The sequence below is a fragment of the Spermophilus citellus genome (genome assembly GCF_964194105.1).
Source record: "Spermophilus citellus genome assembly, chromosome: 2".
Lineage (NCBI taxonomy): Eukaryota > Metazoa > Chordata > Mammalia > Rodentia > Sciuridae > Spermophilus > Spermophilus citellus.
The window spans coordinates 144,812,601-144,830,002 of NC_138183.1; the positions used below are offsets into that span (position 1 = coordinate 144,812,601).

General features: G+C 33.8%; 1 pseudogene across 1 annotated transcript; it reads right to left on the reverse strand.

The window, feature by feature from the left end:
- Positions 1–1,737: 1,737 nt before the first annotated feature.
- On the reverse strand, positions 1,738–2,778 carry LOC308641641 (glyceraldehyde-3-phosphate dehydrogenase-like; annotated as a pseudogene). The gene has a single exon. The product of its transcript is annotated as a glyceraldehyde-3-phosphate dehydrogenase-like (transcript).
- Positions 2,779–17,402: the final 14,624 nt, after the last annotated feature.

Sequence of the window (17,402 nt, forward strand, 5' to 3'; positions counted from 1 at the left end):
ATATATATCCTAGCAAAATACACAAGCAATTTGACCTTTAAAAAATTTAATTTCATAGGTGATAGATTTTCCTTAATCTCAAAGAGACTGAATCATGGGCATGCTCCTAGAAGGCAGCCTAACTAATTCTCTTCTGCTCCCCATTTCCTCCTACTCCACTTACAGATGTTATGTCCAGTGTGATAACTGATTTCTTGTGGGAATGACTTACAGGGTAGGTAAGGATCATGCCAAACAACCTCATCCACTCAAGGCCTAAGTTTCCTGCTGTTCCTCTTCCAGCCTCCACTGCCAAAAGGGAAACTCCATTGGCAGGGCCCATGCTTTCCCATGGAGGAACTCATGGGATAACGTCTCTGTCCATGCATCCCACCTATTTCTCAATATTCCATGTAAAAATAAGAATAACAACTTAAAAACTGATCAAACTCAGCTCCTATACTCCTTCTTCATTTCTATCTTATTTTAATAGCTTTATTGAGGCATAACAGACAAATTAAATGTGTACAAATTGTATACATTAAACATATACAATTAGATAAGTGTTGACATGTACACACTCACAATGCCATCACTACAGTCAATTCGGTGAATATATCCATCATCCTTAAATGTTTACTCATGCTCCTCATTAATGTACCCCTGGATGCTTTCTGTTGCTATAAATTTGTTTTCATTTTCAAGAATTTCATACAAATTAAATCATATAGCAATCACTCTTTTGTATGGGGCTTATTTTACCCAGCATAGTTATTTTTAATTTTGTCCATGTTGTTACATGTAATAATATCTACTATTATTGCAGTAGCATTCCATGGTATGAGTACACCAAATTCATTCATCTGGTGCTGGACATTGGTTTTTTTCCAGATAAAGGGTGGTGTACCAGTCATTGTGACAGCATAGGTTTATATGCTTTTATTTCTCATGGATAAGCACATCAGAGTGGAATACCTGGACCATGTATTAGGTATGCATTTATTGATTTAGAAACTGAAAACTGTTTTTCCAAAGTGGCTACACCATTTTACATTCTGTATAACAATTTTTCAGGATGTCAATTCCTACATTATTTTTGAAACATTTGTTGTGGTCACACTTATTATTATTATGCTTAACTCCTCCATATAATAGTTAGTGGTGTTTCATTGTGATTTAACTTGCATCTTCCTTATGATTAATGATGCTAAGCTTCTTTTCTTAATGTTATATGGATCTTTTTCAGTGAAAATGTCTGTTCAAATATTTTGCATCTCTTTTTTTCTTACTATTATTTTGAAAGCTCTTTATATCTTTATATATTCTCTCTATATAAAGTCACTCATGAGATAACTGGTTTGAAATATTTTCTCCCTGTCTATGCATTTTTTAAATTCTTTTTACCTTCTGTTGAGAAGTAAATTTCAGTCTATCAATATATTTTTGTATAGATTATTTATATCCTACACAGCTTTGCCTAAAACCAGGTAACAAAAATTAACTTAAATATCTTCTAGAGTTTTCACAAGTTCAGGTTATACATTTGGGTATAGGACCTATTGTGTATATGCTATGAAGTGCATATTCAAGTTCAATTTGTGTATAATCTTATTTGTTTTCATACTCTTTGATGTAAAGCCTTTTTTCACTGAATGTCTTTTCATTGTTATCCAAAAAATATTTTCATAAATACTCGTATCTTTTTCTGTATATTATAGCATTTTTATAATGTCTTTTTTGGAGGAGGGGTGCAGTGAATTATATGGATGGTATATGACAGTAGGGCTTCCTAAGCTCCTCCCCATCTTCAGGGGGTCTGGGATGGAAATTGGGAAGAGGGGAGATTTTCAGTGTGTTGAGGGACTGAGTTAGGGGCAGGGACTCTTCGGCAGCTGAGGGCTTCTCTCTTCCTCTGTGTTCTTTCCGGGACAGGTGATCTAGAGGCTCTTGCTCCTTGGAGGCCATGTGGACCATAAGATCCACCACCCTGTTGCTGTAGCCAAATTCATTTTCATACCAGGAAATGAGCTTGACAAAGTGGTGGTTGAGGGCAATGCTAGCCCCAGCATCAAAGGTGGGAGAGTGAGTATCACTGTTAAAGTTTTAGGAGATGACCTGGTCCTCCATGTAGCCCCAGATGCCCTCTATGACTGATTCACCACCTTCTTGATGTCATCATATTTGGTCAGATTCACAAATGACATGTTGGGATTGGGCATACGGAAAGCCATGCCAGAGAGCTTCCCATTCAGTTCAGGGATGACCTGGCCCACAGCCTTGGCAGAGTCAGTGGATGCAGGGATGATATTCTTCTAGGCAGTCCCATATCCATCATGCCACAGTTTCTCAAAGGGATCATCCACAGTATTCTGAGTAGCAGTGATGGCACAGATTGTGGTCATGAGTCCTTCCACAATGCTAAAGTTATCATGGATGGCCTTGGCCTGGGGTAGCTAAGCATTTGGTGGCATAGGAGGCATTGCTGACAATCTTGGGGGAGTTGTCATACTTCTCATGGCTCACACCCATCACAAACATGGGGCATCGCAAAAGGGACAGAGATGACCTTTGTGGCACCACTCCTCAGATGAGCTCCAGCTTTCTTCATGTTTAATGAAGACACCAGTGAACTCCACACATATTCAGCACCAGCATAAAATATCAATATTTGATATTGGTGGGATCTTACTTCTGGAAGATAGAGGTGGATTTTCCATTGATGACAAGCTTCCCATTCTCAGCATTGACTGTGCCATTGAATTTACCCTGGGTAAAATCATACTGGAGCATGTAGACCATGTATTTGAGGCCAATGAAGGGGTCATTGATAGCAACAAGATCCACTTTATAAAATAAGGACAGAATGTGTGTCAGAGCATTTGAAGACTCTATCAGCATTGAAAGCAGCCCTGGTGACCAGGCATCGAGTACGGCCAAATCTGCTCACTCTGAAATTCACTATCATGTCTCAGGGTCATGGCTAGCACTGCAAGAGAATAGAGGATGTGGCTGTCTGTCAAATCGGGAGGATCATAGAGCCTATAATAAGTCTTGATATTGGATTTTGTTTCTCTTTATTTTTCATCTTTTCCATGTTGTGATTATATTAGTTCTTTTGTTTTTCCATTAATATTTTAGGATCAGGATGTCAACTTTTACACACACACGCATACACATACACACAGTCTGATGAATAATTCCTTATTTCTTTGAATGTAAAGATAAACTTGAAAAGAGTTGTCATCATTTGAATAATGAGATTTCTAACCCAGACACCTGGTTAGAAATGCTGTAATATTTATTTAGGTCTCCCCTTAGCAATACATTTTAGTTTCCATTTTTTAGTGTAGAGATTCTTTAAAAAAATTTTTAAGGTATATCTTATTACTCACTTGCTTGATTCTCTATTAACTTATTTTTATTTCAATTTTATTTTGCTCACTGTTATTATATAGAAACACATTAAAGTAAAAATACTTTACCTGAAACTCTTACTAAATATATACACCATAGTAGATGTTCTGAGGCTTTGCTAAATTTTCTACAGACAGCTTTACTTCCTTTCAGTGTCATTTTTCTTTTTCCTTATTATAGCACCTGAAACTTACAATACAATATTGAATAGAAGTGATAAGGGCATACCGTTTTGACATTGATCTTAGAAGGAAATCATTCAGTCATTCACAAGTCTGATGTAAGTTTATCATAGATTTTTTTTATCATATTTAGAAATTTCTCTTTTATTCCTGGTTTGTTGCGAATTTTGGATTTTTTTAAATGAGAAAATAAGGTTGTATTTTGTCAATGTTTCTTCTAAATTACTGAAATATGTTTTATTTTTAAAAATATCATTGATTACATTGATTATCAAAAGTTATAACATTGTTAAAATCTTGGAACATCCCTACTTTGACATGATATGTTATCTTCCTAAGAGATTTGTTTTGTTTAGAATTTTGCACCTATTCAAGAGGGATATTTGTTTACAGTTTTCCATTATGTGATATCTTTGTCAGGTTTTTAGTAACGGGGGGGGGTAGCATTATAAAATGAGTTAAATTATAAAATGAGTTAAATGAGTTATTTGCTCTCCCTGAAAGTTCTTGAAGTGTTCATGTACAGTTGAAATTTCTGCTTCCTTAAATGGTTAATATCATTTATCAGAGAAATCTGCATCTGGATTTTCCCTTGTGTGAAGATTTTCTGATTCAATTTTTAAAAAATAAAATAAAATAAAAGGAAAAATCTAGGTTATGAATTTTCTCTAGAGTAAACTTAGGTAGTTTGTGGGGTTTTGTGTATTTACCACTTATATTTAAGTTCTGGAATTTGAGGCATTTATGTCCATTCAAGTTTCTTAATTTCTATCAATTAATTTCTGATATTGGTAATTATGTTCCCTTTTTTCCTAATCAAACTTGCTACAGACTTATTGATTCTATTGATCTCAGAAAATAAAGTAAGTTTTTCTTTTCTGATTGATTTTGATTGAATTTTATTTAGTTGGGGTTAACTGAATTTTCTCTTGTTGATTTATTAATTTATATTTCAGTTATTTATGCTCTGTTCTTTATTATTTCCTTTCTTCTGCTTCTTTGGATTTCATTTGCTCTTATTATTTTCAAGTTTTTAAGGTAGAGTTATGTCAGTGATTTAGGATCATTGAAAATCTACAATAGTAAAAAAACAACAAAACCATCTGGGAGAGTATAATATTCATTGACAAGGTTATTATTTTTCTTTGGCCTGATAGTTTGAGCTCGAAATTTTGTTTTTTATATTATGATTCAAAGCTATTCCTCTTTTGCTGTTTTTGATTTATGAATTTAAATAGTAAATTTTAATAGTTAATTTGTTCTACTTGCATTACTTTTCAGAGATTTTCTCCTATCTATGTGGATTTTATTTTATTTTAATGACTGTATAAGTAATGTAAATTATTTAAAGGTGAAACTTCTTTTTGTGGATGGATAATATAGTCATTTAAATTCTATTGTAATTCAATAAAGTTGGAAATTATAATAAAATCCTTCTATGAATATTAATATTGTTTCTAATATCTTACTATAAAATGTTCATATAAATAAAATATGTAGTTCAGTTGTAGGTTAGATGGTTCCAGGTGAGATTAAGCAACTGGCACTTTAATCTCCCACTGAACTAACTATAAAATAAGGTATAAAATAAGGACAGAATGTGTGTCAGAGCATTTGAAGATTCTATCAGCATGTAGAGATGGGAAGTTATCTTGAAATACTCCAAAGAGGCAGAGTAGTTTGTAGTGCTTTTATTTTTCTTGTTGGTGATATTTAAAAATTCAGTAGTAAAACAAAATAATTTAAATGTGTTGGGATTTTGTGCAAGATTAAGAAAACCTCTCCACACATCCAGGTTATAGAGGAATACCCCCTTGCATTTGTTTTTTTTTAACTTTAAATACTTCAATTTTAAAATTTAGTGTTGGAGTTCATTCTTTTGCTAAGTGCAGATATAGATATCATGTATTCTTTTCCTGAATAGGTATTTTAGATTGTTAGCATTGCTAAATGAAAGATTCCTTCTCTTTCCAGCTATATTAGATGCTACTTTATATTATACTTGTTATGTTTTGGATGTGAGGTAACCCCAAAAATCTCACATGTGAGACAGTGAAAGAAGGTTCAGAGGAGAAATGATTGGGTTGTAAGAATCTTAATCCAATCAGTTAATTAAGTCCCTGATACAGATTAGCTGAGTGGTAACTGAAGTGATAGGGTGTGGCTGGAGGAGGCGGGCATTGGAGTGTGGTTAGGGGTATATATTTGTGTCTGGCAAGTGGAGACCCTCTCTCTGCTTTCTGATCACCATGTGAGCTGCTTCCCTCTGCCACACCCTTCCACCATGATGTTCTGCCTCACCCCAGTCCTGAGGAATGAAGCTGTTCTTCTATAGACTAAGACTTCTTAAACTCTGAGCTCTCAAATAAAATTTTCCTGCCCGAAAATTGTTCTGGTTGGGTCTTTAAGTCGGAGCAGTGAAAATGCTGACTAAAACAACCCTTAATTTCTATATGTGTTCAATCATATTTTGGATGTTATATTCCATTGTACTTCCTGCCTTTTGATGCAGTAGTAGCACCTTTTTTTAATTTACAAGTTTTTTAGTGTTTTAATATGTGGTAGTTCTAATTTTCCCTGTAGTTTTTTTTTTTTTCAATTGCCTTCTAATTATTTTTGCATGGTGTTTCTCTTTTTGAAACTTAGTACTAAATCACCCAGCTTTGCCACACCTCTATTGTAGCTATATAAGCTCACTACACTCTACACACCCAATAATTAATACAATAAGTCTAGACAGCATAAAAAAACAACTGAGTGCTGATAAAAGTAAATAAACTAACCACAAAATTTTAGTCAAAATGGATCACAGGCCTAATTGTAAAACCTAAAACCATAAAAAAATTATAGGAAAACCTAACAGAAGGAAGTTTTCTGCAACTTCAAAATATATAAAGGATTTTTAAAGGAATATACATATAATAAAAGCAATAAATTGAGCATCAAAATCAAATAGATTTTTTCTTTGAAAAACACTGAGAATATGAAAAGACAAGTCACACATTAGGGATGTGATATTTGCAGTACTCATATCTGATAGAGGACTTGTTTCCATAAACAGGATTCATCTACTATAAAATTTACATAAAATTCAATAATAATAACTCAAAAATTGAATAATAAACTGAAAAAAAAATTAACCAGATTCTTTACAAATAAGATAAATGAACAATAATGCACATGAAAACGTTCAGTATTATTAGTCAGCATGGAAAGCAAATGCAAACCATGAAATGGGACAAAATACAAACCAATAAGTATCTTTTAATTTGTTTAAATCTACTTTTGTATCTTTCAGAATGACTTAAATGTTTCCTTGTGGTAGAATAGAATGGAAATTTCAGCAGTTTAAGAGCTGACAGGCTGTGATTTCACACATTGGCACACAGCAGCTCTACTTACTGACATATAAGCATAGGGGCTTGCAGCAGTTAACAGGTACCTGTAACAACTGCATAGCAGCAGCAGAAGCAGGAAACAAAACAGCTGGGACAGAACAATCCCTGTATGAGCTAAAAGTCACTAGGCTGTTGACAAACTTGTACCCATATACGGAATGTTGAATGCACACTCCAATAGAATTGCATGAACTCCCTTGCCTTGATGTACCCCAAACTTGCTTTTGTATAAAAATAAAAGCCCTGCTGCACTCAGGGCTCAGACTTCGGGAATTATCCCTCTGGGCCATGGTAGCACTAATAAAGTGTTGCTTCCAGATCTTGGTATCCTGACCCTCATTTCCTGCTACATCCTCTTAGAGTTTTTTCCATTTTGTATTAAAAATAATAGCATGTACTTTAACTTTTTGTTGTTATTGTAAAGGAGGTTTATAGTAGTTACATTTTTTATTTCTGAAGGTTAATTTTTTTTATTGCATGACTGAATTTTTAGTTTTATCACGGAATCTCTAAGAATTTTGAGGTGTTTTCTTATATCATCTGAAACTAGAGGTAACTCTTTTCTCCTAATTTTTACGCTTCTATGTGGTTTCTCACGTCTATTGCATTGACACATTTCTTTTTTTTCTGTGTCTTAGTAGGAATATCTCAATGTTTTCCTCTGTGATATACTATTTGTTGAATCATGGTATATTCCATTATATTTAGAAAGTAAACATCTGTTTTCTCTTTTATACAGTGTTTTTAACATAAGTAATTAAAATTTGAGTTTGTCAATGGGTTTTTAATCATGTTATATATTTTTCTTTTATCCTTTGATTTATAACAGGATTATAGGATCCTAATGTCAAAACATTGTACATTCCTATGATAAATCCCACCTGGTCAAGGTCCTCTATTTTCTTATTCAAGTACTAGATTCTGTTTGCTAATACTGTATTTAGTGATTTTGTTTAATCTTTTCATACTGTATTTAATGTTTTTGCTTTGATATTCTGAATGTTATAGGTCTATAACGATTCCTGCTATACTTTCTAATTAAAGGGAATTTGGAAGATTGTTATTATTTTTATTCTCTGGGATATTTTACTCTATTTTAAGCTTTGGGCCAATTTTGTCTTTGAACTTATTGTGGAAATGCAAATTGAAATCCTCTGGGCCTGTGTTTTTCTTTAGGATTGTTTCTTAACTTGCATCCTTAATGGAAATGAATCTGTTAAATCTTACAATTGCTGGTGGGTAAAACCTTAGTAAACCATATTTTCCTAGGAAACTCTTTTAACTAAATTTTAAGATTCGTCTCCACAAAGATCTCAAACTAATTTCTCCTAGTTTACATTCCTGTTTCACTGGCTTATTTGTGTTATTTATTTCATATCTTATACATTGATGTGTTATCTTTTATTTTAATTTACTTAAAGATTTGCCTATTTGGTTGATTTTTTTAATTCAGGATTTTGATTTTTAAATTATGTCTGTTTTATTTCTAATTTATTAATTTAATAATTAATTATATATTTTGATTTTTTTCTAATTTATTGATTTATGTTCAGTTGTTAAATTAGGAAATCAATTTTCATTATTGTACTTTTCTTCAGATTATTTACATTCAGTGATACAAACATATATCAAGGGTGCATACCAACTGGTTTGATAAATGAGCACATTTGTTAATGTCATTCCTTGCCAGGTGAAAATATATTCCTTCCTCAGAATGCTCCACATTGGCCATTGCCAGTGAACAACAACAACTACAATGCAGACTGTTTTTACTACTGTTACTATGATGAGATTTCCCAGCTGGATTTCCTTGTACATTTTGTGGACAAGATTTGCCTTTTGAGAGTTTGTAGTAACTGCAGTGTACCTACAGTGCTGTGACCCACGCAGCATCAACAAAAGATCTCCAATAGGGGCATGAGGAGATGGAGAAAAACACAGAGACAAAGAAAACACAGAGACATTTTTAAGCAAAGCTGGGGCCATTTGGGACACTGCCCTCTGATAGAGTCACAGAGACCCAGAACTAGCCCCACGAGTTTATTATATAGGGTCTTATAGGAAGTTTAACTATAAGGCTTTGTGAATTGTTCAAGGCTTGTGAGTTATTAAGAAGTATTTTTATGCACTAAAAAGTTACAGAGCTGGAAACTTTTTCTAACTATCCTGCTGTTACGGTGTTAGAAACATCTGTGTTGTACCCAGAAAACCCATCGTACTGGAACATCTGATAACTATTAGGGTGAGAGCCTGGTATGAAGGCTGTTCACATTGCTGCCTTTTGGCAAGGACTGTTTTCCAGGCTTGGCTTTTGCCTATATTGCAGGATCAGCTGATGACTAGATCTTATCTACTCTCCACACTCTACTCTCTTTTGTCAGCATAGGCATGTGCAGTTTCTTCAGTGGAAATATTTTCTCTTTCTTTCTTTTTTTTTGCACAGCATTTAGGAATAGATTGGGTGTATGTTTTCTGTTTATGTTGTTGTTTTGACTTTCTTTTATATTTCAGAATTTTTAACTTTTTGTCTGTCATTTCCCCTATCTAGTATACATATGATTCCTCTTGAGTTGGTTTCATCCTCTCACCTAGAAGTGCTATTTTTCTAAGATTGCACCCTAAGTCTTTTGTGCTTTTTAGTTGACTTGAGTTTGGTTCCCATAGTCAATATTCTGGTTTACCAAAAGTATCTTTTTTAGCATGTTTGCATTAAATGGTCCTTTTAATACTGAAGGCTATTCTACTCAATTTCTTTTGTTTAATAGGAGTGTTACTTAATATTGCTTGTGCTGTTATCTAGCTATGCTGAAGGCACAGTGATCATGTGGTCTTACTTTTTCTTTTAGTTAACCTATATGTATAGCTTTGGGAAGAATGTCTGGAGAGATTTTAATTTAGGCAAGCAATGTCACCACAATGTTACCTCAAAATTCTGGGAAAAAAACATTTTAAATCGTCACTTCCAAAAAAATGTATAGCTAAATGAATGTGGTACATACTTAGACATCAGGGTATTGCCTATATTGAGATACAAGTTCACCAAAAAGGCTAAAATTTAAAATATCACAATACTAAATCTTGGCAATGTTCTGGAGAAACTGGTGCTTTCTCTTACTGATAGTTGCAGTATAGCATGCCAACAGCCCTAGGACATAGTGTGGCATTATTTTATAAAGCTGTTTCAGCAAAAACTACTAATTCACTCTACATCAAGGAGATATATAACCTGAAGTAAAAAAAATACCCAGGAAAAATGAGGATATATATCAACCATAAGTCAGAAAAAGAATATTCATTGAAATTTTAATTATAACAGCTAAAAAAATGAACACACAAATGTCTATCAAACTGGAGAATAGATAAATAAAATGTGCTGTATTCACATGACGGAGGTTGCACACATGCACCATAGTATGAGTATATAAACTAGACATAGAAGAGTATATATATTCTATGGCTTCATTTATATGAAGTTCAAACATGGCAAAACCAACTGTACAAGTCAAAATAGTGGCTACCTTTAGCGGTAGGCATTTACTAGAAAGAAGAAAGAGGAAGCCTCCTGGTGCAATGCCAATGTTCAAGTCTTTATCTGGGGAGTCACTAAGTATAAACATCATCAAGAATCCGAGGAGCTACATTCCACTGCATGTTGTATGTATATATGTGAAGATTCACTGGTATGCAGTAGAAGAATGTCTTCAAAAACACTTGGAATCAAAGATGAAACCCCTTGTATTTATCTCCCTGCACTCAACAATGAAATATAGAAAGGATGTCAAAGTCATCCCTAAAGTGTTATCCATTTAAATTTGCATGCTATGTGCTTATTTAAGTAGGAAAAGGAAAAAATGCCTGCTAATACACTATGGATTTTTCATCTAAGTACATCACATATGTGAGCACCTTTTGTCATGCCTTTATCACTTCACACTTCCCATGTAGATAATTTTCTTTTCAGTATTATTTTACAAAATTGTTATAATGATTGCTTTTTATTCTATTGTGTCTGTATCATACTTATTCTATTTTATATCTATACCAAATTCAAACATAAACCTTTGAGAGAATTTTATGCATTCATTATTTTACTTTTATAATAGCAAGGCAATAAATGTCATAACTTTACCTTTGACATGTAACTTTTGTTTCTAAAGTACACATGCATAGAAATTGAATAACTCGTCAAAAGCTCTTATAAAATTATAATATATTTGATATATTATAAAAATGTCTTATACAAATTAATATGAATATTTCTATATAAGTCCTATTGTACTCTCAAGATTTTTAAAAATGTTTGCTATTTCATAGGTAAATTCTAGATAACTTATATAACTTGTTTTATTTGAATTTCTATTCCTAATAGAGCTTAAAATTTTTATTTTGCTAATTATACATATGCATTTATATGTATGTATGAATATGTTTATACATATGTATATGAATATGAATATGTGTATGTATATGAATACATATGTGTATATATATATGCCCATTTAATGATTTTTATCTACCTTTCTATAAATGTAAGCAGCATTTACATAGCTCAATTTTGTTCAGCTAAAATTATTTTCCTCTTCTCCATTAGTTCTTACTCCTCCTTCTACAAAAAGACTGAATCATTATAACAAGTTAACTAAATTATATCCTCTTATTCTATTTTTATTCATCATAGTTTTACCATAGTCTTGCCACCATTTCTTCCTCTCTGAATTGACTGGAGTCTGATTTTCTATTTTTTCTTTTTCCTTTTTTAAATTTTTTAAAAATATTCTGGTATGGGGGGTTGAGCCCAGGGGCACTTAACCATTGAGCAACATCCCAGTTCTTTCTGTTATTACTTTTTATTTTGAGACAAGATCTTGCTAAGTTGTTTAGGGCCTCACTAAGTTGCTGAGGCTGGCTTTGAACTTGCAATCCCCCTGCCTCAGCTTCCGAAGCTGCTGAGTGGAGCCTGATTTTCTAAGTCCTAAAATTAATGTATGGGATGAGACATTCCTCATTCCTGATGTTTCTATCCATCAGGTGGGATACCTATACCTCTAGTACTGCAAGTTCACCGATTCTCCCTTGGAAGGTGGGGCTGCTCATCTGATTGATGAGTTTCAAAAGGGAAAATGTTCTAGCAGCACATTTCACAATAGCTAGACTGTGGAACCAACCTAGATGCCTTTCAATAGATGAATGGATAAAAAAAATGTGGCATTTATACACAATGGAATATTACTCAGCACTAAAAAATAACAAAATCATGGATTTGCAGTGAAATGGGTGGCATTAGAGCAGATTATGCTAAGTGAAGTTAGCCAATCCCTAAAAAACAAATGCCAAATGTCTTCTTTGATAAAAGGGGGGCAACTCAAAACAGAGCAGGGAGGAAGAGCATGAGAAGAAGATTACCATTAAATAGGGATGAGAGGTGGGAGGGAATGGGAGAGAGAAGGGGAATTGCATGGGAGATGGAAGGAGACCCTTATTGTTATACAAAATTACATATAAGATGGTGTGAGGGGGAAGAAAAAAAGAGAGAGAAATGTGTTACAGTAGATGGGGTGGAAAGGGAGGGGAGGGAAGGGGGGATAGGAAGGGGATAGGAAGGGCAGCAGAATACAACAGATACTAGTATGGCAGTATGTATAAACGTGGCTATATAACCAATGTGATCCTGCAATCTGTACACATGGAAAACTAAGAATTCATACCCCATTTAATCAAATGTGTGATATATGATATGTCAAGATCATTGTAGTGTTTTGAGCAACTAATTAAAAAAGGGAAAATGTTCATTTCTGTGTTATATTTCATGAGTTAGCATATTTTCATAATAAATAATAAATAAAAATGTTATATAAATAATAAATAATAATATATCATTTAAAATATATTATCAAGAGCTGGGGATGTGGCTCAAGCGGTAGCGCGCTCGCCTGGCATGCGTGCGGCCCGGGTTCGATCCTCAGCACCACATACCAACAAAGATGTTGTGTCCGCCGAGAATTAAAAAAAAAATAAAATAAATATTAAAAATTCTCTCTCTCTCTCTCTCTCTCTCTCTCTCACACTCTCTCTTTAAAAAAATAAAATAAAATAAAATAAAATATATTATCAAGATATTATAATATATTAAATATATTATATACTATAATATATATTAAAATAACATATTATTTTAATAATAAATAATAAATTTTATGAGTTAGCATATTTTCATAAAGAATATATCTTTCAGGGCTAGGGCTGTAGCTCAGTTGTAGAACACTTGCCTAGCATGTGTCGGGCACTGGGTTCAATCCTCAGCACCACATAAAAATAAATAAATAAAATAAAGGTAATTGTGTTTATAATAAAGAATATTATTTTAAATAAATGAATATATCTTTGCTCTTGCCTATGAGTCCTACAACAGCTAATAGAGACCTACATGGATTCAGCACTTTCTGTGATTCATGGTAATTTTGTTTAATTCTAGAGTTTGGTGAGTAGGATAACATAAAGAAACTATCAAATATGAGTTATTTGATGAGAAAAAGGAAGTCCAGTAGAGTAGAAGAAGGAGAATGGGAGAAGGGAGAAAAGACGGAGGGAAAAGGGGAAAGATCACAACTGAATTTGATTTCCTTGTAAGTATAAGTTTGTTGGGATGAACCCAACAACTATGCATAAGGATACAGCTATAATTAAAAAAAAAAGCAATCACTTTTCCCAAAATATACCTTAGCAATAATAAAGTTGTAAGATCACTTTACCCAAAATACACCTTAGCAATAATAAAGTTGTAAGATCACTTTACCCAAAATACACCTTAGCAATAATAAGTTGTAAGAAAGATATTTTACTTCTTCACTTTACAACTAATTTACTTTTTCTCTCAATTTGTGCAGAACACAAATCATTGCAGCTCCAAACAGATGATACCTTGTATAATGGACCAGGGGTATAAAGAAGTTAAAAAAAAATAAAGTTAGATGCAAAAGCTAACCATTTGAGTCTTATGTTTTTAATAGGGAGAAAGGAATGGATTTTTATCTCAGTGTCATGAAGTAACACTCATTTGACATTACTTTGATAGTTTACAGTTTATATACATAGCTTCCAATTATTGAGATCTCAAGAAGCGGCAACTAGATGCTAACAGCTGAGGATGTCAGACTTTCATTTTCACAGGTGCATATACAGCAGGACTGTTCACAAGTAAATTTCTTTCTTTCTTCTTTCTTTCTCTTTCTCTCTTTTCTTTCTCTCTTTCTCTCTTTTCTTTCTTTCTTTCTTTCTTTCTTTCTTTCTTTCTTTCTTTCTTTCTTTCTTTCTTTCTTTCTTTCTTTTTAGAGACAGGTAATTTTTAGTGAGGGAAAATTTATTTTTCCAGTGACCACGCTGCTAGTTCTAGGACGACTTCAACACAGACAAATGTCTCAATGTTACAAAATTAGAGACCTCCAAAAAACTGAGGCAGTGTGAAGACCTCCTCTTCAAACCCAACTTCTTGTGACCAAGTCATAAAGGTTTCATGTCACTGAGAGTAATAGGCATGAGTTTATTGAAGGGATTAGGAAAAGGAAAAGGGACACTTTCAAGGGAAAGAGTGGGTCCTCTCACAGATGAGAGGTCCAATGTGCCTCACCTGTGCGATCCCAGGGAAGTTTCAGAGAATTCCACCCAGGTCAATCTTTTGACTTAAACTGAAGCAGGGTGATATCAAACATTTAAATCCTCACTGCCATGGCCATTCTAGATTACCCTGGCCCATGTTGACTGGTTCTAATTGAATTGTTATTCATACATCCTTATAGATTTTGTGGTTAGCAGGAGGGGTTATCCTTATCTTCCAGAATGGTCTGTGAAAATGTCACAAACTTCTCTCTCTTGTTTCCTTTTATCAAGGTTATCTCCTGCCTGCATTTCCTTTGAGATAATGGGTAGGTTGCTGAGGAATGTGACAACCTGTTCACTTAGGCTACAAAGGTTTGCAGGCAAATTGCTTTTTGGTAAAGAAAGCATGTGGAAGTACGCACAGTGGGTTCATTTTATAGAATTATTCTCTTTAGCTTGTGTTTCCACCATCCTTAATAATCTGTCCCCTAACATCAACAAAGACTAAGTCCTTTGAATAATGTGATTTAAGTGCTTCCTCACATAACTAAGAGTTCCATGATACTCAGACAATGTAGGTTGGGTAGTTTGAGCTAAACTAAGCAATTACACAAGATGCTTTAAAATATTGTTGCAGCTTAAATTTAAATATACAGAGAAAGCTCTTTTCAAGTAGAAAAAAATTATAAAAAGTAATTTGGGGACAATAGGGATTAGAACAATCATCTGTTATTTTCACACTATTTTTAAGGGAGTTAATTTTTTAGTTAACTCTCTGGGGTAGTGAGGCAACTCGGTGGTAGAGTGTTTGCCTAGCATATGCAAGGCTCTGGGTTTGAGCCTCAGCAAAAGAGGAAAAAAGGAAAAGAAAGAGGAGGAGGAGGAAGAGGAGGAGGAGGAGGAAGAGGAGGAGGAGGAGGAGGAGGAGGAAGAGGAGAATTAATGTCTACCAAGTGATCTCATGCTTAAGCTAAACTTGGATATGTTAAAGGTATAAGCTCTTTCCAGGACTGCAAATATCTGTCTCCTAAGCTAGAGCTTTCCCCTACAAAAGGGTTGTAGACTGTAGATTTCATTAACAACTAATAAAAATGAAGAGGAAGACCTTACCATAAAAAGAATATTTCATCTTATAGGGAAGAAGAAGCAGCTCAATCAAAGTATAGTAAAATTAAAGGCTAAGAATATGGACTGAAAACATTCTGTTTCTACAAATCTGTTTAGTAAATGAAATGATTTATAAATGATGCAGTTTTAAATCCCACTAGGAGCAGCAGAAAATTGCAGATAAATAAAGGACATGTAAATTAAACATTCCAAGAAGAGATGAAAGCGGATTAAAAATCTACATGATAGAAATAACGATTTGAAATTCAGAATCTTCTTAGATTGCTAATTATAAAAAAGTAATGGTGTTGGAAAAAAGAGCAAATAGATAAGTAAAGCAAGTCAGGGACAGAAATACAAGTACCACAAGATCTCTATATGTGGGATATAAAAAAGTGAGTTGCAAAAAGAGTAAATAATACATGTCCTCTCAAATACTGAAAGGAAATAAGAAACAGGAGAGATAGAAAAGATAAAAGCATTATCTGGACCCTAAAATATTCACGGAAGAAATACATGGAATAAAGTACAGAGAAGACTCATTAAGGAGAAGTGGACAATGTCATGATTAAAGTCCTGGACCTGGGTAAACAACTTGATGGGAAGTTAAATCTGGGAGGTATTATAAAAGGGAGGACCTAAAGGTAGATATGCTTTGTTAGAACAGTGGGATTTTATAGATGAAAACCTACTGATTTCATATGTCTCAATTAGAATGATTCCTAAGATAAAATTTAAAACATTTTGTTCTAAAAAGTATATTGGCTAGAACAAGAGCAACAAAAAAGCAAAGGAAGAAAGACATAATTTCAATAACTTCCAATTAACACAACTGGTTTAATGTGTGATATAGGATGAATAGAATCAATTTGAGATGGAAGTTAAGATGGTGGAAATTCAATGAAACATTCCTTGGAGGAGGGAAATCAGCTTATGGATACAAAGCTTAGAAGCATATTTTATTACCATCCCTCTCTACCCAACGCATGCCACCCCCAAAAAAGATGGAATTGCTACATGTGGTCTGGAATGCAACAAAAGCATTATCTACAGAGCTCAAACTATCCCCAGATTTTCTGTTTTTATTTGTGCTCTAGTCATATGCTCAGAAATATCAAGCACAGGGCTGGGGTTCTGGGCTGGGGTTGTTGGTTCACCTGGCATGTGCAGGGCACTGGGTTGGATTCTCAGCACCACATAAAAATAAAAATAAAGGTATCATTGTGTCCAACTACAACTAAAACAAAATATTTTAAAAAAAGAAATGTCAAGCATAGCTTAAGTTCAGAAATCTCCTGATATCCACTTTCCAACTGAGGCAATGTGCATATGAGCCACACCTTCCCTGTGAGGCAGGTTCCACACACAGGCAAGGCCATTGCAGCAGGTGCAAATGTAGAACAATCTGAAGACACCAAAGGTGAGGCTGCCATGAAAATATGCACTCAGAAGTCCCTAAGAGTTTATCTCTGGTGTTAACAGAAGCAACAACAAAAATAAAATAGCAACAACAGAAACCTTATAAGGGCCAAGAAGAAAATGGTAATAGAGATTTTGAATCTACTGCATATAAAAAATAAAAAATAACAAAACCATATAAAGTTCTGCTGAGTAAAATTGCTATTCTTTCCTGTATTTTTTTTCTTTTTTTTTCTGTATATTTGCCTTGTTCCCTCAAGAATTATTGGATTACATTCAGGACCAGGTTATCTTTATCTTGTTAGCACAT